This window comes from Mus musculus, chromosome 1 (genome assembly GCF_000001635.26).
Source record: "Mus musculus strain C57BL/6J chromosome 1, GRCm38.p6 C57BL/6J".
NCBI lineage: Eukaryota > Metazoa > Chordata > Mammalia > Rodentia > Muridae > Mus > Mus musculus.
This window is the reverse complement of record NC_000067.6, coordinates 103,018,605-103,045,342: the sequence shown is the minus strand read 5'-3', so window position 1 is coordinate 103,045,342 and position 26,738 is coordinate 103,018,605. Positions and strand designations below refer to the sequence as shown.

Here is a 26,738-nt window from a genome sequence, read left to right as displayed (position 1 = left end):
TGTGTGTGTACCTATGAACATACATGTGTAGGTTTACCATCAACATACAATTTATCCTTCAGCCCTCACCTTATTTTCTATTATTTACTTATTTACTTATTTATCTATTTGAAATATATCTATACTGTGAAATTTAACACTTGGGTAGTTGTAATGTTTGGGTAACTCAGTTGTATTACTCCCATGAAGATTTTAATTTTTACATTATATCATGCTGTACAATGTAGATATTTATAACTCAAAAATAAAATCATTTCAAACAGTTATTTACAAGACATGTAGCAGCACATTTATGAAATGAATCACAGAATATGATTGTCTGGGAATAATCAATATATTTGGTTAAGTTGCATAAGATATAATTATATCAGAACTGAATCATAATTGCTCCTGTTTAATATTGGCAGTAGTATCTCAGATTTTTTTTAGTGCTAACCAATTTATGCCACACAGTGTTACGCAACATCAGCATGTCACTGTAGTACTTCATGAGACATTCTTATTTCTGGGTCTCACTGTCTTCAAGTTTACTTATTAGCCATTATTGGCCAGAAATCCCCAGGGATGTCTTGAAAATGAAAATGGCCACCCAGCTTTCAGATAACATGGCACCCCTACCGTATCTGTCTTTTGTATAACGGCTCTGATGACCAACTTCAGGTTTTTATACTTACAAAACAAATAGTTAACTGACAACACTATCTCTTCAAACTCACTACTGATATTTTCCTTTAACATCTATTCCTGCATTATGTTAAAATTCACATGTTTGTGATATATACTGTTTTGTCCTGGAACCTGGTCACCATGGAGGAGAACCTGTTTGGTTTGCATCTAATTGACTTTAACCCTTACTGCATAGCTTTTTTTCTACCTGCAAATGAGCTCTGGTTTCCATTTAAAGCTAAGCACCAGCAAACTTCCTTCCATCTCTGCTCTAGACTGTGAATATGACCAGCTGCCTCAATTTCCAATCATTACAAGCCAGATATAAGTATTTTCTCCATGAAACTGACCCTTGTCAGAGATTTTACCACAGCAAGAAGAAAGTAATTAAGAAAACCAATTTCAAAATTACTGAGAAGTGTCAAATGACCACTAAGGAATTTTTTTTTTAATTGTCAGAGGATGTGTTAGACTTGGACAGTATTCGTCATGCAGTACTCTTTGCTATAGTGTTGAATTTTCTCTAGTGGATTCCTTTCAAGTTTGCATTGTGACAGTAGATTTACAAGCCCATTCCACCCTGGAGTTTTGCATAACAACCAAAGAGTAAAATTCACTGATATACCCTATCAACTGTTCCAGTGTGATTGCTTTGGAAATATGTCATATTCATTCAATGATAAGAGGAAAGAGAAGGTGCCCTATATCTATGACAGCCAATGGCCGATGATAGAGCGTGTGCCTTTGTCCAAGTACAGTTTTGTAACTTATGGATGCTAACACTAATAATCATGATTTCCCAAACAATACTGCCAACCTAAAAATTACTGTTTTCACATTACTGTCCTCCCTTTGTTCATTTTAAAGAGCATATTCCATAAGCAATATAAAGATTTTCCTAATACTTATAAAATGTTTGCTACATATAAATTAATAATGGCTTCTCCTTTTTTTCCCTCAACAATTAGAGATCATTCATGAACCAGACCTCATATCTGTAGCCACCAAGCAGACGTGTCACATTATGCTCATTGCTGTAGGTATTTCCTTCAGGTCTGGCTATTTACATAGGTCATTTCCCACATTTTTTCCCTTCCTGTGGATATTGAGTTATGTGAGGGCAGGCTTACTGAGCTATGTGGCAAAGAAAATCCCCAGCAAATGCAGCAATTGAACAGCTTTTAAGTCAAATTTATAATGATGTCAAAGTCATTTTAGAAAACATTTAATCCATATATCACTGAAGAATGATGCAGCCAGGACAAATATTCAGCACATTTTTAGCAGGCACTTGCTTTTGGGGACACAAAGTAGAGAGATGGAAGCATGATCAGGCTAGGCTCTCATTAACAAATCACCCTGTTCAGTTCCATGGACAAGACTTGCTTTCCTAAGAAATTACAAAATAGTGTAAAAAATTATCAGAAATAATGTTTCAGCCTGTTTTAGTCAGGATTTCTATTCCTACACAAACATCATGACCAAGAAGCAAGTTGGGGAGGGAAAGGGTTTATTAAGCTTACACTTCCATACTGTTGTCCATCACAAAAAGAAGTCAGAGATGGAACTCAAGAAAGTCAGAAAGCAGGAGCTGATGCAGAAGCCATAGAGAGATGTTCCTTACTGGCTTGCTTCCCCTGGCTTGCTCAGCCTGCCCTCTTATAGAACCAAGATTACCAGGCCAGAGATGGTCCCACCCACAAGGGGCCTTTCCCCCTGGATGACTAATTGAGAAAATGCCTTACAGTTTGATCTCATGGAGGAATTTCCTCAACTGAGCGCCTTTTTCTGTGATAACTCCAGCTGTGTCAAGTTGACACAAAACTATCCAGTACACAGCCCTATGCCATGAACCAAATGCTCAGCTATGTTCATAGCAGCCTTATTTGTAATAGCCAGAAGCTGGAAAGAACCCAGATTCCCCTCAACAGAGGAATGGATACAGAAAATGTGGCACATTTACACAATGGAGTACTATTCAGCTATTAAAAAGAATGAATTTATGAAATTCCTAGGCAAATGGATGGACCTGGAGGGCATCATCTTGAATGAGGTAACCCAATCAGAAAAGAACTCACATGATATGTACTCACTGATAAGTGGATATTAGCCCAGAAATTTAGAATACCCAAGATACAAGATACAATTTGCAAAACACATGAAACTCAAGAAGAATGAAGACCAAAGTGTGGACAATTTGCCCCTTCTTAGAATTGGGAACAAAACACCCAATTAGAGTTAGAGAGACAAAGTTTGGAGCTGAGACGAAAGGATAGACCATCTAGAGACTGCTATACCTGAAGACCCATGCCATAATCAGCCTCCAAACGCTGACACAATTGCACACACTAGCAAGATTTTGCTGAAAGGACCCTGATATAGCTGTCTCTTGTGAGGCTATGCCAGGGTCTAGCAAACACAGAAGTGGATGCTCACAGTAAGCTATTGGATAGATCACAGGGCCCCCAATGGAGGAGCTAGAGAAGGTACCCAAGGAGCTAAAGGGGTCTGCAACCCTATAGGTGGAAAAACAATATGAACTAACCAGTACCCCCCAGAGCTCGTGTCTCTAGCTGTGTATGTATCAGAAGATGGCCTAGTCGGCCCTCAGTGGAAAAAGACGCCCATTGGTCTTGCAAACTTTATATGCCTCAATACAGGGTAACACCAGGGCCAAGAAGTGGGAGGGGGGTAGTGGAGTGGGGGGAGGAGGGTATGGGGACTTTTGGGGTAGCATTGGAAATGTAATTGAAGAAAATACCTAATTAAAATTAAAAAAAGAAAAGATAAAATAATAATGCCATGATGAAGGGTTCAGCAAAAAAAAAATCACTATTTTTCAAATAAAGAACATGGAAAAGAAAAATAAATAATCCACATGCATCAGAAAACAATTCTACCTTCAATAACTATCATGACAAGTATGGATGACTGCATTTGAATCTGGTCTATAAAGAAAGTTTCCAGTGATGGAGGTTTGTATTCCACAGGCATATAAAGCTGATGGTAAATTTCAGTGATGATGTTACCTTGAGCAAGAGCTATTTAGGTCGAGAAGAAACATTATATACAACATTTTTTCAATAGCTATGGCATCATACCTGATGACCTGGAGGACATGAGAAGTGTTTTTGTAGGGAATATTAGTGTTTAATCAAAAGTATGCACATGCAAAGCTGTGTGTGGAGGCCAGAAATAAGCTGCTGTTTCTGAGTAGAGTTGACATTGCCTTTCCTTTTAGGCTATTCCTGCTGGTGTATGGGCAATGACCTGTTTTATGTAGAAGACCTCCAACTTATACAAGGTTAACAGCAGAAAATAATAGGTATGAAAGTACAGGAGAACCTTGGAGTTTTCAAAGAACACCCCTACTAACTAGATGATTTATAAAATCAAGAATGTTTCATAATTTTAGAGATGAGAACTTTGCAAATTAAAGAGGTGTAAGTCTGAATGTTCTCAGAAAGTACCAGGAGAGTATTTTCCCCTATTTACTCCCAGCATTTGTTGACTCCTACAAGTGGTAAGTGTATCTTATTTTATGAATGAATCAGGCCAGTCCCTGCCGATTTTGTCTATGACTCATACATAGAGCAACATGGCCAGAGGCCAGAGATTAACCTTGATTCTTTAAGTTCTGTCTAGTTTAACATGGTCTGTTGAGGCAAAGCCTCAACTTATATCAGGAATTCACTATGTAGCTGTATGAAAAGTGAACTGTAGAGATCCACCTGTTTCTGCATCCCCATCATTGGGATTTCAACTACACAACACAAAGCAAAGCTTTATTTGCTTGTGTTCAAAGGATTGAAATCAGGTCTTCAAGTACTTTTCTGCACAGCACTTTCCCAGCCTATCCTCTACTCTTATTAAAGACACCAGTAACCTGACTTCGAGACCCTTCCAATTCCAGAGACAGTTCACATGAAGATTAGACACAAGAACAAACAAACTGTTTCCAAAAAGTTTTATTTTGAAATTATTGGTGCAGAAAATATTTGGAGGGAAATTTTCAACTAATCACAATAAGCTTGCTCATACACAAAATTATTAATGAATCAAATAATGATGTAACCTTACAGTATTCACTTCTAATTCCCCTGAGTGGAAGAATATAGTTACTATTGTGTTTTACATTATTTTCCAATGTGTGTGTGTGTGTGTGAATGTATGTCTTTGGGATTTTATGAGTTTGTATGTGTATTTATAATGATACATGCACTTTTATTAACATGAATACAATGGTATGAGTGTGAAAGTAATATCACATCCTTAAATGCTGATGTTCATCTTTGCTGTTTATAATAGGGTCAGCCTGTTGTAGACACCTGTGAATGCCAGGAATATTGCTCCAATAACTTCTGAAAATCCATGCTTCTCTGCCCACCATTGTAGGAGGGCCAGCATGACAGATGTTTACTTAGGTTCTCAAAAAAAAGTGTGATTTATACTCAGATGCTCAAAATTGTGCCAAGTAATTTACCTACATTGTTATGTCATTAGCCCATTGCCCTATACTCTTACAGCTACGTGAATTCTTACTTTTCTTGATAGTTTTGTCTTTAAATATAACCCAGGCAATGCCTCCTCATGACTTCAGATATCTAGTTTCCTAGTTTCAGAAGAAAATTTAATTATGTTCTTGGAGATAGTCATGTCTACAAGCTGTCTTACTCAGATGAAGGGGCAAATAAAGGACTTGATCACTGTTTTTCTGTTTTGTTTCTTTGTTTGTTTCTTATTAGATATTTTCTTCATTTACATTCCAAATGCTATCACAAAAGCCCCCTATACCCTCCCCATGTCCTGCTCCCCTACCCACTCACTCCCACTTCTTGGCCTTGGTGTTGCCCTGTACTGGGGCATATGAAATTTGCTAGACCAAAGGACCTCTCTTCCCAATGATGGCCAACTAGGCCAACTTCTGACACATATGCAGCTAGAGACACGAGCTCAGGGGGTACTGGTTATTTCATATTGTTTTTCCACCTATAGGGTTGCAGACTCCTTCAGCTCCATGGGTACTTTCTCTAGCTCCTCCACTGGGGGTCCTATGTCCCATCCAATAGATGACTGTGAGCATTCACTTCTGTTTTTGCTAGGCACTGGAAAAGCCTCACAGGAGACAGCTATATCAGGGTCCTTTCAGCAAAATCTTGCAGGTGTATGAAATAGTGTCTGCATTTGGGGGCTGATCATGGGAAGAAGAAAGGATGGTCCATCCTTTCCTCTTAGCTCCAAACTTTGTCTCTGCAACTCCTTCCTTGGATATTTTATTCCGTATTCTAGGGAAGAATGACGTATCCACGTGTTGGTTGCCCTTCTTGATTTTCTTGTGTTTTGGAAGTTGTATATTGGGTATTATAGGTATCCGGGCTAATATCCACTAATCAGTGAGTGCATATCAAGTGAGTTCTTTTGTGATTGGATTACCTTACTAAGGATGATATCCTCCAGATCCATCCATTTGCCCAAGAATTTCATAAATTCATTGGTTTTAGTAGCTGAGTAGTACTCCATTGTGTAAATATACCACATTTTCTGTATCCATTCTTCTGTTGAGGGACATCTGGGTTCATTCCAGCTACTGGCTATTATACATAGGGCTTCTATGAACATACTGGAAAATGTATAGTTATTACCAGTTGGAACATTTTCTGGGTATATGCCCAGGAGAGGTATTGCTGGATCTACTGGTAGTACTATGTCCAGTTTTCTAAGGAACCTCCAGACTGATTTCCAGTGTGGTTGTACAAGCTTTCAATCCCACCAGCAATGGAGGAGTGTTTCTCTTTCTCCACATCCTCTCCAGCATCTGCTGTTACCCGAAATTTGACCCTAGCCATTCTGCCTGTTGTAAGGTGGAAACTCAGGGTTCTTTTGTGTTATTAGACGCGTTCTCACGACCGGCCAGGAAGAACACCACAGACCAGAATCTTCTGCGGCAAAGCTTTATTGCTTACATCTTCAGGAGCCAGAGTGCAAGAAGCCAGAGAGCAAGAAGCAAGAGAGAGCAAGAAGCAAGAGAGAGAGAAAAACGAAACCCCGTCCCTATTAAAGAGAATTCTCCTTCGCCTAGGACGTGTCACTCCCTGATTGGCTGCAGCCCATCGGCCGAGTTGACGTCACGGGGAAGGCAGAGCACATGGAGTGAAGAACCACCCTCGGCACATGCGCAGATTATTTGTTTACCACTTAGAACACAGCTGTCAGCGCCATCTTGTAACGGCGAATGTGGGCGCGGCTCCCAACATCTCCCCCTTCCCTTTTAATAAGAGCAAATAGGCCACCCATATTAATGAGAGTGGAGATAGAGGTCAAATCCCCAGTGTGTAGGTAAAGGAGCCATGTACAGGATTAGCTCTTAGGCTCACAGGCTTTTACCCAGAGCAACCCTGACCTGCTCTCGTGTCGTTTTGCCTGGGGGAAGGGAACTAGGACACTGAACCTTCATGAAAGATGACATGTCTCCCTAGAATAGGCTCATATATGCCGCAGAGCCTTTCTATTGCAGTGCTTAGCCGTGCAACTCTCTCGGGCTGCTGAAGCACACTCACTCTATCTCGTGCAATGAGACTAGCCTCATGGGATATAAGAGCTGAGTGGCCAGCGACCTATTGCCTAAGCATAGATAACCATATATCAGGGGGAGCTCCATGTTCTAGTCCTGCAAGCGCCTGGGCAATAACCACCTTGTCTCTCTTAGTTTAGGCCTTAAGCTTACAGACCAATCAAAGAAGCAACACTAATCCACAGCAAAGTGTATCTCCAAATAATATTAATCCCACCCAATTTTTTAAAGAAGGAAAATGCTGAGGAGATCCAATGGGGTAATCCTTTGGTCAGGGACAGGTCCAAGCGCGTGGAGTTGACCTGAAGTCTCAATTCCCGAAGGATCTGTTCAAATTCAGCCATCCAATTCTGTAACATATACTGAAAAAGACCTTTTGACAAATTAGCTGTCCTAGTAAATTTAACATACTGAATGGAAATAACACACAATCTCGGAAACTTTTGTTCACATCCCTGCTGAGTTATTTGTCATAATACATCTAGTTGTATCTGGACAAGATCTATGAGTTGATTAACCAGCATGAGACCTCTCTGTATCTTGACATTAGCTGAGGCCTGTTCATCTATGACTGTAGTCACTGAGGCTGACAAAGTGTTAATGGTGTCAGTCGTCTGGACCTGTCCAGACAGAGCCAAGGCTGTCTGAATCAAGGCTAAACCCAGTTCCTAGTTAGTGGTAAAAAAGCAGGAGAATACTTGAGCATTATACATCACCGTCATTGGGAGTGGAAATGTCGACATTATCTCCCAACGCTGCTCTCTTTTTATTATTGACGCCCTGGACATCACCAAGACGAGGGACATTAGTATTCCCTTGGTCAGTCTGGATTTTTCGGGTGAGTCTTTCTGGTAACCAAAATGGGTTGTCTTCATTCTGTGGGAAAACACAGATAGCTCCCCTGGATCTTATCAAAATAGGATCTGGGCCATACCATTTATTATCAAGGACATTTTTCCATTTAACCATCTCATTGGGCCTATCTGGCTCTGTACAATGACGTTTAGCCGCAGTATGGCCATGAGCATCAATATTTAAAAAATTGAGTGTAAAGAGTGCCATAGACACCAACACTCTTGGTGCTCGGGGTACAGTCTCCTCAAAAGTTCCCCTCTTCTGTTTTATAAGATAGGTTTTGAGGGTGCGATGCGCACGCTCAACAATACCCTGTCCTTGAGGGTTGTATGGAAGTCTAGTCAGGTGGGTCACGTCCATCTGACGGCAGAACTGTTGGAATTTTTGAGACGTATAAGCTGGTCCATTATCAGTCTTAAGGAGTCTGGGTTTCCCCCAAGCACTCCATGCCTCAAGGCAATGTTGAATCACATGTGAGGCTTTTTCTCCGGTTAACGGAGAAGCAAACATGATGCCAGAACATGTGTCAATGGACACATGGAGATATTGAAGTTTTCCAAAGGAAGAAACATGTGTAACATCCATTTGTCAGACCTGTAGAGGTCGAATACCGCGTGGGTTAATTCCCACATGAGGAACTGGCAAGAACTCACAGCAGCTTTGACATTGAGTAACAATGTCACGGGCTTCTTTTCTTGTCAAGGAGAAACGACTGCGTAATGTTTCAGCCGTCACATGAAAATTGTTATGAAAATTTCTTGCAGCCTCTACCGGGGATGATAGGGCAGCAGCCATCACTTTAGTGGCCTTATCTGCCAAATTATTTCCCAGAGCCATGGGGCCAGGTAGGCCTGAATGGGCTCTAACATGAGTAATATAAACAGGAAACCTTCTAGATAACAAAACTAATTGTATCTGCTGAAAAATATTGGCAACTCTACTGGAAGGCTTAATCACTCCAGCCACTTCTAAAAGATTTACTGCATTAACCACATAACAGGAATCTGACACAATATTAAGGGGTTCTAAAAAGGTTTTTAAAACTTCTAAGACCACTAAACATTCTACCACTTGAGGTGAATTTTCATTATACTGTTTGGATACCACTTTACCATTAGCCACATAGGCACCTATGCCAGTTTTTGATCCATCAGTATATACCACAATCCCATTTTTAAGTGGGTTTCTTACTGTTATTTGTGGAAACACAACAGATTGATTTTGGGCAAACTGTAAGATTGGATGTTTTGGATAATGGTTATCTATTTTTCCTGAAAAGGAGGTAACTAAAACTGCCCAATCATTAGATGTGGCTGCCAAGGTTTGAACCTGTGCAGCGGTATAAGGTACAATTAAAAGATATGGACTTTGCCCAAAGTGGGTGATTGCTGCTTTTAGACCTTTAAGGGCAAGCTGTGCAATTGCATCAGGATACCAATCTATTATTTTAGCTGGGGATACGTTTGGATGGATCCACAACAATGGCCCATTCTGCCACAAAACTGCAGTTGGCAATTGTGCTGTCTTAAAGACACACAAACTGAAAGGTTGCGAATCCTCAATACGTTGTAATTGTGCATTCTGTAAGGCTTTTTCCACCTTTTGTAAGGCCTGGTTAGCAGCTAGAGTAAGAGTCCTAGGGGAGGAGATATGAGGATCTCCTTCTAAAATACTAAACAAAGGCCTTAACTCAGCGGAAGGAATCTTTAAAAGAGGTCTGAGCCAATTAATATCTCCCAACAGCTTTTGAAAATCATTTAAGGTATGGAGGTGATCTCTTCTTATCTCTACCTTTTGGGGCACAATCTTATCTGGGGACACCACAGAGCCCAAGAATTGTCTTGTATCAGAAATTTGGACCTTTTCTGTGGCTATCTGTAAACCCCACTGACTTAAAGTTTTAAGTAGAAAAGGATATGCCTTTTGTAGCATGGTAAGGTCTTTATGGCACAGGAGGATGTCATCCATGTAAAGGAGCAAAATTAAAGAGGGGAATTGTTCCCTCACTGGCAAAAGAGCTTCTTGTACATAAAGTTGACACATAGTAGGACTATTGGACATTCCCTGTGGTAAGACCTTTCATTGATACCTCTTATCAGGTTCCATGTGATTAATAGAGGGGATGGTAAAGGCAAATCTGGGCCTATCTCTTGGACACAAAGGTATAGAAAAGAAACAATCTTTAATATCTATAATAATTAAATTTCAGCCACGTGGTAAGGCGGAAAGTACAGGGAGACCCCTCTGTACTGGGCCAAATAAGTTCATTTGCTCATTAATGGCTCTGAGGTCATGGAGCAGTCTCCACTTTCCTGACTTTTTCTTAATTACAAAAATTGGAGTATTCCAAGGTGAGGTAGATGGTTCAATATGGCCTAATTTTAATTGTTCCTCTACCAGTTGAATCACAGCTTCTAGTTTTTCAGAGGATAGGTGCCATTGAGGAACCCACACTGGGTCCCCTGTTTTCCATGGTATGGGTCGTGCTGCCCCAATGGCCGCTAAGGAAAACCCAGACCCTGTCTGTCTTGGTTTCCATTAGGTGAGATGGGCTCTATCCTTCCCTGTTCTTGATGTCCTAACCCTTTTCCTTCTTTATAACCCATCTTTGCCATGATATTTTTTGCTTTAGCTGAATACCCTCCTGATGGGGCGTTTTCATTGGACAAAATAAGGCCCAAATGCTGCATAATATCCCTTCCCCAGAGGTTAACCGGGAGTGGGAGCACATAAGGTATGAATTTCCCTTGCTGCCCTTCAGAGGATTTCCACGTCAAGGCAACGGAGCTTATAGTGGGACATGATTGATATCCTAGGCCCTGTAATGAATGAGATGACTCTGTGGTGGGCCATGCTTTGGGCCACCAATGTGTAGAAATTATACTTTTATCTGCTCCGGTATCAAGGATGCCTTCAAACTCTTTTCCGTTGATCTTAAGGCGGAGCTTAGGTCTATCATTTAAAGATACAACCAAATAGGCAGAATCATTTCCTGAGGAGCCCATTTTCTTTATCTCAGGTCCTGCAGATTTCTCCCTGGTATTATCAGGGAGGAGCAGCAGCTGAGCTATCCTATCTCCTTTACTAATAGAAAAAACGCCTTTAGGGCTTGAGCACAGGACCTGTATTTCAGGGGAATGTTGACAATCCATAACTCCAGGGTGGACTACTAAGCCCTGCAAGGTGAGTGAACCCCGGCCGAGAATAAGGCCCATGGTTCTCGGGGGCAAGGATGGTATAGGCTCCACTGGCACCGGCTGAATACTCATTTGAGGCATTAATAGGAAGTCGGAGGCGGCACGCAGGTCCACCCTTGTGGGTCTTCCTGGGTCGCCTCTCTGACTGCTTCCTGGGTCCTGACAAACTGGTTCCCATATCTTTGAGGGCCCTGGGACCGAGGGCCCGATGACCCGTTTTTTGGCACATCAGTTGATTGACTATCAGGTGGGGGAAGGACTCTGCCCTTTATATCCCTCACAGAGCGACACTGGTCAGCTCTATGATAACCCTTGCCACACTTAGAGCAAAGAGTGAGAGTCCCTCCCTGTTTATCTGGAGCTCTGCAATCTTTCTTAAAATGCCCAGGCTTTCCGCAGTTAAAACATGTCCTCTGATTATTTCTGCCCATGGAGCGGTTTTGGGATTGAAGGATGGCAGCCGCTAAACCTGCATTGCTGAGAGGTCCCCCAAGCTCTCGACAGACCCTGAGCCAGTCTTGTAAGCCTTTGTTCTTTCTTGGGGCTATGGCCGCTCGGCACTCTTTTGTGGCTTGCTCATAGATTAGCTGTTCTATCAGAGGCGCAGCTTGTTCTGACTCTCCAAAAATACGCTCTGCTGCCTCTGTCATTTTGGCCACAAAATCTGAGAAGGATTCCTGAGGTCCCTGGATTATCTTTGTTAACTGACCAGTGGTTTCACCTGCTCGAGAGAGCGCCTTCCAGGCCCTAATAGCCGTGGAAGAAATCTGGGCATAAGCTCCCCAATGGTAGTTTGTCTGATCAGCAGAATAAGCTCCCTGACCCGTTAACAAGTCAAAAGTCCAATCTCTCTGCTCTGGAGTCAAAGCAGCTGCGTTTGCTCGGGCCTGCGCTTGTGCAGCTTCGTGCCAAAGCGCTCTCTATTCCATATATTTGCCCATACTAGGGAGAGCGGCTTTTACAACCGTTTGCCAGTCAGCAGGAGTTAGTGCCATGCCGGCGAGCCTGTCTAACTGCACCAAGGTAAAATTAGCATTGGTTCCATATTTACGGACCGACTCGGCAATTTCTTTAATTTGTAAGTATTCTACCGGAGCGTGGACACGCCCACCCTCGGCTCCTTCAAAGACCGGAAATGCCTGTTGTATTTTCCTTTGTTCCTCTCTGGGAATGAATGAGTCTGCGCACTGCCTCTCTGCGCACTGCCTCTCTGCGCATCTCTCTGCGCATTGCTGACGCACTACGCAGGGCGGGGGCTCCGCATAGGGCGGACCTTGAAGCCGACTGCCCTGAGGCCAATCAGCAAACTGGCCTTCGCCAGCCGCTTTTGGCTTTTTTCTTGACCAATTAGCTGGCTGGTAATGGGCTGCTTCTTCCTCCCAGTCTGTTTCCTCAGAGGAGAATTTTTCATCTGCTTCAGAACTACTAAGAGCTGGCTTCCTGAGCTCATCTAGTGACGAGTATCTCCTAGAGACCTCCGCTAATTGATCTTTCTTCTTTTCCCTTTTTCCTCTTTTTCTTCTAATCTCTCTCCAGGTATTCCTACCTAACCTTAACTTTTCCTCGGGTTCAAGACCCTTGGAAAGGCCTGTATACTTATTTTGTGTACCATATTTTCTCTTTGCTCCTACTCTCTCTCCCCGCTTTACTTCTGATAGCTTGTCCTGAATTTCCTCTAGAATTTTCAGCCCTATCTTAATCACTTGATAACATGTGAAAAGGAACAAAAGGGCTTCTAACACTAGAAAAAATTCAAGGCCAAACATATTCCACTTTACTTCTGATAGACTGTCTTGAATTTCCTTAGAAAGTTCAAGATCAGACTTACCTCGTAAAGCTGTACTCACTGGTACTCTCGTTCCCCAGCTGAAAAGTTCTGAATTCATACAGTTGAATCCTTCTTAACAGTCTGCTTTACGGGAACCTTTATTACCGCGACCCGCAGTTCTGGTTCTGGAATGAGGGATCTTCCTTGCGCCAGTCCCGAGTTTTTTCTCGTCCCGGGTTTCGGCACCAATTGTTATTAGACGCGTTCTCACGACCGGCCAGGAAGAACACCACAGACCAGAATCTTCTGCGGCAAAGCTTTATTGCTTACATCTTCAGGAGCCAGAGTGCAAGAAGCCAGAGAGCAAGAAGCAAGAGAGAGCAAGAAGCAAGAGAGAGAGAAAAACGAAACCCCGTCCCTATTAAAGAGAATTCTCCTTCGCCTAGGACGTGTCACTCCCTGATTGGCTGCAGCCCATCGGCCGAGTTGACGTCACGGGGAAGGCAGAGCACATGGAGTGAAGAACCACCCTCGGCACATGCGCAGATTATTTGTTTACCACTTAGAACACAGCTGTCAGCGCCATCTTGTAACGGCGAATGTGGGCGCGGCTCCCAACACTTTTGATTTTCATTTCCCTGATGATTAAGGATGTTGAACACTTTCTCAAGTAATTCTTAGCCCTTAGGTATTCCTCAGTTGAGAATTTTTTGATTAGCTCTGTACCCCATTTTAATGGGGTTATTTGAATTTCTGGAGTTCAGCATCTTGTGCTCTTTGTATATATTGGCTATTAGTCCCCTATCAGATTTAGGATTGGTAAAAATCCTTTCCCAATCTTTTGGTGGCGTTTTTGTCTTATTGACAGTATCTTTTGCCTTACAGAAACTTTGCAATTTTATGAGGTCCCATTTGTTAATTCTTGATCTTACAGTGCAAGCCATTGCTGTTCTGTTTAGGAAATCTTCCCCTGTGTCCATATCTTCAAGGGTACTCCCTACTTTCTCCTCTATTAATTTCAGTGTCTCTTGTCTTATGTGGAGGTTTTTGATCCACTTAGACTTGAGCTTTGTACAAAGAGGTAAGAATGCATCAATTCTCATTCCTCAACAGGATAACTGCCAGCTGTGCCAGCACCATTTGTTAAAAATGCTGTCTTTTTTCCACTGGATGGTTTTAGCTCCCTTGTCAAAGATCAAGTAACCATAGGTGTGTGGGTTCAATTATGGGTCTCCAATTATATTCCATTGATCTACCTGTCTGTTGCTGTATCAGTACCATGCAGTTTTCATCACAGTTGCTCTGTAGTACAGATTAAGGTCAGGCATGGTGATTTCCCCAGAGGTTCTTTTAGTGTTGAGAATAGTTTTTTGCTATCCTAGTTTTTTTGTTATTCCAAATGAATGTGCAAATTGTCCTTTCTGACTCTATGAAGAATTGAGTTGGAATTTTGAGGGGGATTGCATTGAGTCTGTAGATTGCTTTTGGCAGGATAGCCATTTTTACTATATTAATCTTGCCAATCCATGAGCATGAGACATCTTTCCTTCTTTTGAGGTCTTCTTCAATTTCTTTCTTCAGAGACTTGAAGTTCTTATCATACAGATCTTTCACTTCCTTAGTTATAGTCACACCAAGGTATTTTAGATTTTTTGTGACTATTGTGAAGGGTGTTGTTTCCCTAATTTCTTTCTCATCCTGTTTATCCTTTGTGTAGAGGAAATCCAATGATTTGTTTGAGTTAATTTTATATATAGCTATTTCACTGAAGCTGTTTATCAGGTTTATGAGTTCTCTGGTAGAAATTTTAGGGTCACTTATATATACTATCATATCATCTGCAAATAGTGATATTTTGACTTATTTCTGTCTAATATGAATCTGCTCGATCTCCTTTGGTTTTTTAATTGCTCTGACTAGGACTTCAAGTACTGTATTGAATAGTTAGGGAGAAAGTGGGCAGCCTTGTCTTGTCCCTGATTTAAGTGGAATTGGTTCCAGCTTCTCTCCATTTACTTTGATGTTGGCTACTGGTTTGTTGTAGATTGCTTTTATTAGGTTTAGGCATGGGTCTTGGATTCCTGATCTTTCCATGACTTTTATCATGAATGTGTGTTGGATTTTGTCACATGCTTTCTCAGCATCTAAGTATATGATCATGTAATTTTTGTCTTTCAGTTTGTTTATATAAAGGATTACATTGATGGATTTCCATATATTAAACCATCCCTGCCTCCTTGGGATGAAGCCTACTTGGTCATGATGGATGATCTTTTTGATGTGTTCTTGGATTCTGTTTGCAAGGATTTTATTGAGTATATTTGCATTGATATTCATAAGGGAAATTGGTCTGAAGTTCTCTTTCTTTGTTGGATCTTTGTGTGGTTTAGGTATCAGAGTAATTGTGGCTTCATAGAATGAATTGGGTAGAGTGCCTTCTGTTTCATTTTTGTGGAATAGCTTGAGGAGAGTTGGAATTAGGTCTTCTTTGAAGGTATGATAGAACTCTGCACTAATCCAATCTGGTCCTGGCCTTTTTTTAGTTGGGAGACTATTAATGGCTGCTTCTATTTCTTTAGGGGAAATGGGTCTTTTAAGATCGTTAATCTGATCCTGATTTAACTTTGGTACCTGGTTTCTGTCTAGGAAGTTGTTCATTTCATCCAGGTTTTCTAGTTTTGTTGACTATAGCCTTGTGGAGTAGGATCTGATGTTTTGCATTGTCTCAGGATCTGTTGTTATGTCTCCTTTTTCATTTCTGATTTTGTTAATTAGGATACTGTCCCTGGGCCCTCTAGTTAGTCTGGCTAAGGGCTTATCTATCTTATTGTTTTTCTCAAAGAACCAGCTCCTGGTTTGGGTGAACAGTTCTTTTTGTTTCCACTTGGTTGATTTCAGCCCTAAGTTTGATTATTTCCTTCCGTCTACTCCTCATGGGTGAATTTGCTTCCTTTAGTTCTAGAGCTTCTATGTGTGCTGTCAGACTGCAAGTGTATGCTCTCTCTATTTTCTTTCTGGAGGCACTCTGGGCTATGAGTTTTCCTCTTAGGTCTGCTTTCATTGTGTCCCATAAGTTTGGGTATGTTGTGGCTTCATTGTCATTAAACTATAAAAAGTCTTTAATTTCTTTCTTTATTCCTTCCTTGACCAAGGTATCATGGACTAGAGTGTTGTTCAGTTTCCAGGTGAATGCTGGCTTTCTATTATTTATGTTGTTATTGAAGATAAGCCTTAGTCCGTGGTGATCAGATAGGATGCATGGCATAATTTCAATACTTTTGTATCTGTGGAGGCCTGTTTTTGCTGAGAAGAAGGTATATCCTTTTGTTTTAGGATAAAATGTTCTGTAGATATTTGTTAAATCCATTTGTTTCATCCCTTCTGTTAGTGTCCATGTGTCTCTGTTTAGTTTCTATTTCTAGGATCTGTCCATTGGTGAGAGTGGGGTGTTGATGTCTACCACTACTAGGTCCAATGTGTGCTTTGAGCTTTACTAAAGTTTCTTTAACGATTGTGGCTGTCCTTGCATTTGAAGCTTAGATATTTAGAATTGAGAGTTCATTTTGGTAGATTTTACCTTTGATGTGTATGAAGTGCCCCTCCTTGTCTTTTTTGATAACTTTGGCTTGGAAGTCAATTTTATTTGTTATTAGAATGGCTACTCCAGCTTGTTTCTTCAGCCCATTTGCTTGGAAAATTGTTTCCCAGCCTTTTACTCTGAGGTAGTGTCTGTCTTTATCCCTGAGGTGGGTATCCTGTAAGCAGCAAAATATTGAGCCCTGTTTGTGTAGCTAGTCTGTTAGTCTATGTCTTTTTATTGGGGAATTGAGTCCACTGATGTTAAGAGAAATCAAAGAAAAGTAATTGTTACCTCCTGTCATTTTTGTTGTAAAAGTTGGGAATCTGGTCTTCTGGCTGTCTTCTTTTAGTTTTGTTAAAGGATTGCTTTCTTGCTTTTTCTAGGTTGTAGTTTCCATCTTTGTGTTGTTGTTTTCCCTTTATTATCCATTGAAGGGCTGGACTTGTAGAAAGATATTGTGTGAATTTGGTTTTGTCATGGAATACTTTGGTTTCTCCATCTATTGTAATTGAGAGTTTTGTTGGGTATACTAGCCTGGACTGGCATTTGTGTTCTCTTAGTGTCTGTATAACATCTGTCCAGGATTTTCTTCTGGCTTTCTTAGTCTCTGCTTAGAAATCTGGAGTAATTCTAGTAGGCCTTCCTTAAATGTTACTTCACCTTTTTCCCTTACTGCTTTAAATATTTTGTATTTATTTAGTGTATTTGTTGTTCTGATTATTTTGTGTCTGGAGGAATTTCTTTTCTGGTGCAGTCTATTTGGAGATCTGTAGTCTTGTATGTTCATTGGCATCTCTTTCTTTAGGTTTGGGAAGTTTTTTTCTATAATTTTGTTGAAGATATTTGCTGGCTCTTTAAGTTGAAAATCTTCATTCTCATCTCTTCCTATTATCTGTAGGCTTTGTCTTCTCAATGTGTCCTGGATTTCCTGGATCTTTTGAGTTAGGACCTTTTTGTATTTTGCATTTTCTTTGATTGTTGTGTCCATGCTTTCTATGGATTCTTCTGCACCTGAGTTTCTCTCTTCCATCTTTTGTATTCTGTTGCTGATGCTCACATCTATGGTTCCTGATTTGTTTCCTAGGTTTTCTATATCCAGAGTTGTCTCCCTTTGGGTTTTCTTCATTGTTTCTTATTCCCATTTTAGATATTGGATGGTTTTGCTCAATTCCATCCCCTGTTTGGTTGTGTTTTTCTGTAATTTTTTAAGGAATATTTGTGTTTCTTCTATCTGTTTAGCAGTATTTTGCCTGTAGTTCTGTAAGGATTTCTACCAGTTTAGCAGTGTTCTCCTGTAATTCCTTTGAGGGATTTTTGTGCTTCCTCTTTAAGGGCTTCTACCTGTTTAACAGTGTTCTCCTGTATTTCTTTAAGTGAGTTATTAATGCCCTTCTTTAAATCTTCTACCAACATCATGAGATATGATTTTAAATCTGTGTCTTGCTTTTCAGGAGTGTTGGGGTGTCCAGAACTTGTTGAGGTGGGCATATTGGGTTCTGTTGATGCTCAGTGTGCTTGGTTTCTGTTAGTAAGTTTCTTAAGTTTGCCTTCTGCCTTCTGGAAATCTCTGGTATTAATGTTCAAGCTGTCTCTGGCTGAAGGGTGATCCTCCTGAGATTCTGTTAGCCTCTGTCAGCACTCCTGGTAGTCCATCTCTTACTTGAGTTCCAGTGGTCAGGGCATTCTCTGCAGGCAAGCTCTCCTCTTGAAGGCAGGTGTCCAGCAGTCTGGAACTCTGATCTACCTCCTGAGACCTGGGGTCAGAGCCCTTTCTGTGGGCCAACTCTCCTCTGGCAAGAAAGGTGCCCAGGGTTTTGGGTCTCAGCTCTGCCTCCTGGCTGAGAATGAAGGCCCAAAGGGACCCTGACCAAGAAGCTAGGTTGCTTCTATCGCCCAAGTGCTCTCAGGTGATCAGGAGTGCCACAGGCCCTCTGGTCCCCTGTGCCTGCGTAGAAAAGAGTCTCTAGAGTAGATGGGCAAGATTAGGAATAGTGACAGACAGTCGAACACGCGAGAATGGTGTTGAATCTGAATGTAATGTTCTAGTTGAGCTTCAGACTTATATTACAATGAATTATCAGAGGATACAAATCACAAAAAGACAAGATACACTGAAATTCACCAGTTACAGCAGAAAGGAATTTGCAGGGACTAATTAAATGTTTACATTAGGGATAACAAGCCCTGCCTAGGATCAGCCTAATGCCAGGCAAGAATTTCACACTTTAAGGTTAAAAGCATCAGGGGGTTGTTAACTCTTGACAGGCCTTAAGAGTAATGCATTATCACAGAGCTCTAAATTCTTAGGTCTAGTAAAACTTATCCTGTCTGGAGAGTTCCCCCTTATCAGGGTAGTATATCAACTTATACTTGACATGGAATGTAGCCTGTAGTAAAAGATTTCTATCTCAGTGAGACTTTTAGTCTCTATCTACAGACAGCTGAGTAAATGACAGATGCTTTATTGTTATTGGTAGAGCTTAATTAGTTACTGAATAGGTTAAGCTCCTTGCTGCTATCTGGAATCTAAGAACACTGGAAAAAGGCTTTAGCTATGTTAGAATACAATCTTAAAAGGCATTTACTATAAGGTAATACTATATAGAGTGCACGTGGATCCATACACTAGACTAATGTGGATTTGGAAAATTAATTTTATGGGTTAGGGGAATAGCCAAAGATCCGGGAGTAAGTTTCCTTGAAACTCTTTCCTCATGAGAAAGCTTTCAGACTTTCATCTGACAAGCTGACTCCACCGGAGTCCCGTGACACAGGAGGTCCTGGGTATGCTAGGGGTCCTGTGGCTTGGAGAGTCCTCTGGTGCCCTAGTCGCCCTCAGCAGGGTTCAGTCAGAAGATGGCGGGGCTGGCCCCTACCGAATGGATCCCAGCCTCTGGTCAGGTAGGGTTCCTCCGTCTGTGTTCTTGCAGGCACAAGAACCTCTGAGATTCTTTGAAGCTGATACTGAGTTCCACTCACCTGTGATCCAGATGTGATCCTGAGGTCCTGTTGCATGGAGAGCACTCTGGAGCCCTTAGCCACCTTCACTGGGCTCAGAAGGAAGATGGTGGGTTTGTTGTTGTTGTTTTTATTAAATGACTTAAATGACTTTCTGATTCACTCAAGAGAAGTGAAACAGAAAATAAACGAGCATTGTTTTAGAAATCTCTAGGCACTGCATACTAGAATGTTTAGCAGAATGGATACTCACAAATATGGTAGACAGACTTTGATTTTATTGTGACCCACTTTATGTACACTGAATTCATTATCTCCCACTTTGGTTGTCTCTAAACCTGTGTCTGCCTCAGGGATCTAGGTAAATTGCTCCTTGAGTCTGGAGCAGAATTACAGTTTCATTTGCATCACTTTAATTTAAAATGCATAACTGATCTCTCCTTTGTGCTCAGATGTAGGATATGAGCTCTGGATTTAGGCAAATCTGATTTTGAACCCTACTTCTTGGTAATTTTGTAATTTTGAGTAGAACTTCATGACTCTGGCCAATAGAACCAGTGTCTACCAGATATTTTTAAAGCCTACATCAGACTCAGTGGGCTGTTTTACATGGACTCCTAGCATTCCATACATGGGAAAAGTGCACAAGAAAGGCTATTTAAATACTTACATAATAAAATTATTTGAATCCCCTAAGTCATCTTTTCTTCCCTCAAATGTAAAATGCTAAGAGTACTGTGATATTCACACTGCTTAACCAGGGTGATAATAAAGCAAATGAAGTACAGGCTTGGAAGAATAAGAATCTCTGCTCTATCCTCAGAAACAGCATTAAAAATGGCATTTTTAGTGGTGCTTACTGATAATCACAGCAGTGGGGAGAAAGACCAGTGGAAACATGGGGCTCAATGAGGGGCTCCTTTGTGATCTCAGCCTAGTGAGACCTCTGCCTCAATACAATAAACAAGGTAGATAATGTCTGAGAAATGGCACCTGAAGTTGTTCCTCTTATTTATAGGTGTACACAACCAATCCCACAAGTACATGCATACAAGCAAAAATGCACTAATGCTGTTCACATGTCTAGTTGTATTCTCAGAGGACAATAGCATCTGTCGATTTTAGAGACTAAGGAACTACTTGGTGTTATGAGAAGGAACTGAGGTCGCAAGGATGGTTTCTAGATTGTTGATTATTCCTCTGCTCTGATTGCTTCAGGATAGAGAAATCTTCTCCTATTCTGATGTTACTGTCATTTTGCACAATGTCAGTGACAAGCTTTCTCCTGGATTCCACATATCTGGTCTGTTGCTAATAGCCATGGGTGCTTAGGTGTGGAGTTATAAATCACTGTGCTGTGTCATTGACATTTCTCACTGCAGTGATATTGGTTTTTGCTAATACAACATTATGGCAATTTCATACAATTCACATAAGACATTCCATTGCTAAATTAAATTTTTAATAAAAAGCATATGCACTCAACATTTTCTAGATATTTTAATAGCATCAAAATGTTAAAGTGATTAAAAGTTATAGTTCAGGACAAGTATAGCATGCTAAAATTAAAGTCTATGTATATGCATAGAACAAATGCATTTCATTTAAATGTATATGTATATATATGTAAATGTATATTTGAATAATACATATATTACTATTTGCATATACACATTTACATGAATATATACACTACATGTTTTGAGAGAATTTTTCAACTTTTGCATAAATACTAGGGGTGAATCCTGAAAGTAGATTTTTTTTTTTCATTCACATCTGTACATTTCATTACAGCCATTTGGAAGACTTAAAGGACCCGGGAGTTGGTGTCCTCTGGGTATGTTATGCAAGTGAATGCCACACACTGGTTTAAATAATACTTACAGATTTCCATTTAGCTGTGATCACAGCTCATCAAGTACACAAATCCATCTATGATTTACACTGAGCTTCACAAAGTGAGCATATAACCAGTTGGTTGTCCCCAAATTACTTGATAGTTCTTTAGAAATGGAAAGTTTTCACCCAACTCAGACCTATTGGGTTTAACATTCTACAAGCCAAGCTCAACACACTGTGCTTCAACAAACCCTGTGGGGCATTTTGAGGCCTGTTCATTTTTTTCTTTTTTTTAATTGGATTTTTTCTTCATTTTCATTTCAAATGCTACCCCTAAAGTCCTCTATACCCTCTCCCCATCCTGCTCCCCTACCCACTCACTCCCACTTCTTGGCCCTGGCTTTCCGCTGTACTGGGGCATATAAAGTTTGTTAGACCAAGGGTCCTCTCTTCCCAATGTTGGCCAACTAGGCCATCTTCTGCTACATATGCAGCTAGCAACACAAGTTCTAGGGATATTGATTAGTTCATATTGTTGTTCAACTTATAGGATTACAGACCCCTTCAGCTCATGGGTACTTTCTCTAGCTCCTACATTGGGGGCCCAGTTTTTTCCCTCCTATAGATGACTGTGAACATTCACTTCTGTATTTGCCAGGCACTGGCAAAGCTTCACAGGAGACAGCTATAGCAGGGTCCTTTCAGTGAAATCTTGCTGACATATGCAATAGTGTCTGTGTTTGGTGGCTGATTATGGGAAGGACTCATGAGGGTCAGTCTCTGGGTGGTCCCTTTGACAAGGGAGCTAAACCATCCAGTGGAAAAAAGACAGCATTTTCAACAAATGGTGCTTGCACAACTGGCAGTTATCATGTAGAAGAATGTGAATTGATCCATTCTTATCTCCTTGTACAAAACTCAAATCTAAGTGGATTAAAGACCTCCACATAAAAAAAACCAGAGACACTGAAATTTATAGAGGAGAAAGTGTGGGAAACCCTTGAAGATATGGGCATGGGGAAAAATTCCTTAACAGAACAGCAATGGCTTTTGCTATAAAATGGAGAATCAGCAGATGGGACCTCATAAAATTACAAAGCTTCTGTAGGGCAAAAGATTCTGTCAATAAGACAAAAAGGCCAACAACAGATTGCGAAAGAATTTTAACCAATCCTAAATCTGAAAAATCACAAAGATCATAGATAGCCAATGGGGAATCTCATGGAGAGCAATGAGCTTCATTATTCTATACTTGATGATTTAACTCTGAATCAGTGTGAAGACTCTATTTCCAGGAACTTCATACTATCATGAGCAAGACTATCTGTAAATCAAATTGTCTGAGTAGGAAGTGTGGAAGAGTGGATGCTGGGTTTCAGGAATCAGGTACATCTATACCTGTCATAGCTTGTGGCAAAGAAGTACAGGGCAACACCTGTCATAGCTGCTGGCGAAGATGTGCAGGGCAAGTTACATTACATTCCAGTGACATAGCTAAATCCAACCAGCAGCATGGCAGAAAGTAATTTTTGCATTGAAGATCACTGTTAAACTGACAGCCTAAGAGTACAGAATTCTTCATTGATTTTTTTTAAGCAGATTTTTTTCCTGGAATTATACTGGAAACAAATCATTTGTATGTGTATATGTGTTCATATAAGTCTATTGCTTCTTCTTTTTTTTTTTTTTAAGACATCAAGACTTAATTAGGTCAGCACAGTTACATGTTGTGAAGTGTAGGCTTAGCACAGGTTAAGGGATGGAAAAAAAAAGGGTCCTCAAGCCCTGCCACCAGGGAAGGTCTTTATTCTTTCTTTTTGTTTTATACACATTTCCTTTAATACCTTTCTACAGGTGCTTGTTTTGTAGGAACATGTGGTATGCCTGTAATGTGCTTTATATTATAATATTCAAAGAATTGCTTCATCTTATAGGAGATATTCATTGGAGACATTGTCACTCTAATTTGTACTATATGCTCATAATAGACATTACTTCCAGTAAATGTAAAATTATATCAGCCTTCTCAGAACTCAAAGTTGTTGACCATTGAAATCTTTTTTCTTTATTTTTTTCTTAGATATTTTCTTTACTTACATTTCAAATTTTATCTCCTTTCCTCATTTCCCTCTAAAAATCACTCTATCCCATCCCCCTTACCCCTTCCCTTGCTCAATAACCATCCACTCCTGCTTCCTTGTCCTGGGATTCCCCTACTCTGAGGCATAGAGCCTTTACAAGGGAGAGCCTCTTCTCTCATTGAAGTCCCACAAGGTCATCCTCTGCTACATATGCAACTAAAGCCATGAGTCCCTCCTTGTGTACTTTTTAGTTTGTAGTTTAGTCCCTGGGAGCTCTGGAGGTACTGGTAGTTTCATATTGTTGTTCCTCCTATGGGGCTGCAAACACTTGAGCTCCTAGGGTCTTTCTCTAGCTCCTTCATTGTAGACCCCCTGCTCAGTCCAATGGATGGCTTTGAACTTCCACTTCTGTATTTGTGAGGCAGTGACAGAGCCTCTCAGGAGACAGCTATATCAACCTCCTGTCAGCAAGTACTTGTTGGCATCCACAACAGTGTCTGGGATTGGTATCTGTATATGGGATGGATCCCCAGATGGAACAGTCACTAGATGACCTTTCCTTCACTGTCTGCTCCAAACTTTGTCTTGGAATATCCTCCCATGGGTATTTTGATCCCACTTCAAAGGACTGAAATGGTCCTCCTTCTTCTTGTGCTTCATGTGGTCTGTGAATTGTATCTAGTGTATTCTGAACTGCTGGTCTAATATCTACTTATCAGTGAGTGCATGCTCTGTGTGCTTATTTGTGATTGGGTTAGCTCTCTCAAGATAATGTTTTCTAATTCCATCCTTTTGCATAAGAACGTCATGAACTCATCATTTATAATAGCTGAGTAGGAATTCATTGTATAAATGTACCACATTGTGAAAATGTATCCATTCCTCTGTTGAGAGACATTTGGGTTCTTTTCAGCTTCTGGCTATTACAAATAAAGATGTTATGAACATATTGAAACATGTGTCCTTATTACAAGTTGGGGAGTCTTCTGGGTTTATGCCCAGTAGTGCTATTGCTAGATCTTCTGGTAGAACTATGTCCAATTTTCTGAGGAACTGCCAAACTGATTTCCAGAGTGGTTGTACCAGCTTGCAGTCCCACTAGCAATGAAATAGTGTTCCTCTTTCTCCACATCCTGACAAGTATCTGTTGTCACCTGAGGGTTTTTATTTTTTTAATCTTAACTATTCTGACTGGTGTGAGATGGAATCTCAGGGTTGTTTTGATTTGCATTTCCCTAATGACTAAGGATGTTGAACATTTCTTTAGGTGCTTTTCAGCCATTTGGTATTCCTCAGTTGAGAATTCATTTTTTTTTTTTTTTAAGCTCTGTACCCAAGTTTTTAATCAGGATATTTCATTCTCTGGAGTCTAACTTTTTGTTTGATTTTTTGTTTGTTTGTTTTGGTTTGGTTTTAGTTTTTTTTTGAGACAGACTTTCTCTGTATAGCCTTGGCTGTCCTGGAATTCACTTTGAAGACCAGGCTGGCCTTGAACTCAGAAATCTGCCTGCCTCTGCCTCCCAAGTGCTGGGATTAAAGGCGTGTGCCACCACTGCCTCACTGGAGTCTAACTTTTTTGTTAACTTCTGAGTTCTTTGTATATATTGGATATAAGCCCCTATCAGATATAGGGTTGGAAAAGATCTTTTCCCAATCTGTTTGTTGCTGTTAAGTCCTATTGACAGTTTCATTGCAATTTTATGATCCCATTTGTCAATGCTTGATCTTGGAGCATAAGCTATTGGTGTTATGTTCATAAAATTTTTCCCTGTGCCCAGGTGTTCGAAGCTATTTCTCACTTGCTTTTCTATTAGTTTCAGTGTATCTGGTTTTATGTGACGGTCCTTGATCCATTTGGACTTGATCTTTGTACAAGGAGAAAAGATTAGATTGATTTGCATTCTTCTACATGCTAACCACCTATTGACCCACCACCATTCTTTGGAAATGCTGTCTTTTTTTCTACTGGATGGTTTTAGCTTCTTTGGCAAAGATCAAGTGACCTTAGCTGTGTGGGATTATTTCTGAGTCTTCCATTCTATTCCATTGATCTACTTGCCAGTCACTACACCAATACCATGTAGTTTTCATCACGATAGCTCTGTAGTACAACTTGCAGGAGAATCAGGGTACCAGTACTCAGGTGGGCAGGGAGTCGGTGGTGTGACAAACAGACACTGAAAGAGAGAGTACTGTATCTGAATGTAATTTCTCAAAGCAAGCATCAGACTTACATTAAAGGTTATCCACAGTACATTGAGGTTACCTGATGCAAAATGACTTTTACACAAAACAGAGGAATGCACACATAAAAGCTAACAGGAACCAACTGGGATAAAAATCAATGTTAACAACTGGAATCAAAAGCAGCCCCAGCTAAAGTGAGTTTATTCTTAGAAGTTAGGGGCAAGGGCTTCATGCCCTTGTCATAGTTCCAATTCTAGTCTATTGTATAATCCACCTTCCCTGTAGGCCATTATAAATTTCTGTTTTTGGGAGTGACTCAGCTACTGTTCTAAGTATTTAATATAGTTCCTTCTTAGACCACAACCTTCCTTCTTCCTAGGCCATTGTAAATTCCTGTATATAGGAGTGACTCAGTTATTGTTCTAAGTATACTTTGTAAACTAGCCCTGAGAGTTCTAGCTCTATTCTAGAAAGTTGTAATGCCTGATTACTTTCACAGTCTCTGTGTCAACACTGGAGGCTTTCCATTTGAATGAGTAGCATTCTTAAAAACAACAACAACAACAAAAAAAAAAAACAAAAACAAAAAAATCAAAGCCAAAGGATGGCTCAATGATTTACTAGGATATTGGAACACTGGTGGAGACTAATCTAACTTAGCTATATGTCAAAATCAATCATTAGAACCACTTATAATAAAACAATATTGAACAGAAGCACACAGATCCATTTACCAACTAAGGCAAGGACAGGTTTGGAGCATTCTTTTTACAGGATGCCAAGGTTCCAGGAAAATTAGTTTCCATGAAAATTTTTGCCTCAGAACTGAATCCAAGCTTTTGGGCTTGTCACACAATTCCCACTGGAGTGGGTGTAGCAATAAGGAATGATGATTCCTCCAGTAATTATTTTATTGTTGAGAATAGATTTCACTATCCTGTTTTTATGTTTTATTCCAGATGAATTTGCAAATTGCTCTTTCTAACTCTATGAAGAATAGATTTGGAATTCTGATAGGGATCACACCGAATTTGTA

At 40.4% G+C, this 26,738-nt stretch overlaps 1 pseudogene; it reads right to left on the bottom strand.

Annotated features, from left to right (window-relative positions):
• Gm18728 (predicted gene, 18728) overlaps positions 1–26,738 on the bottom strand; it is a 429,487-nt pseudogene that overhangs the window by 355,733 nt on the left and 47,016 nt on the right.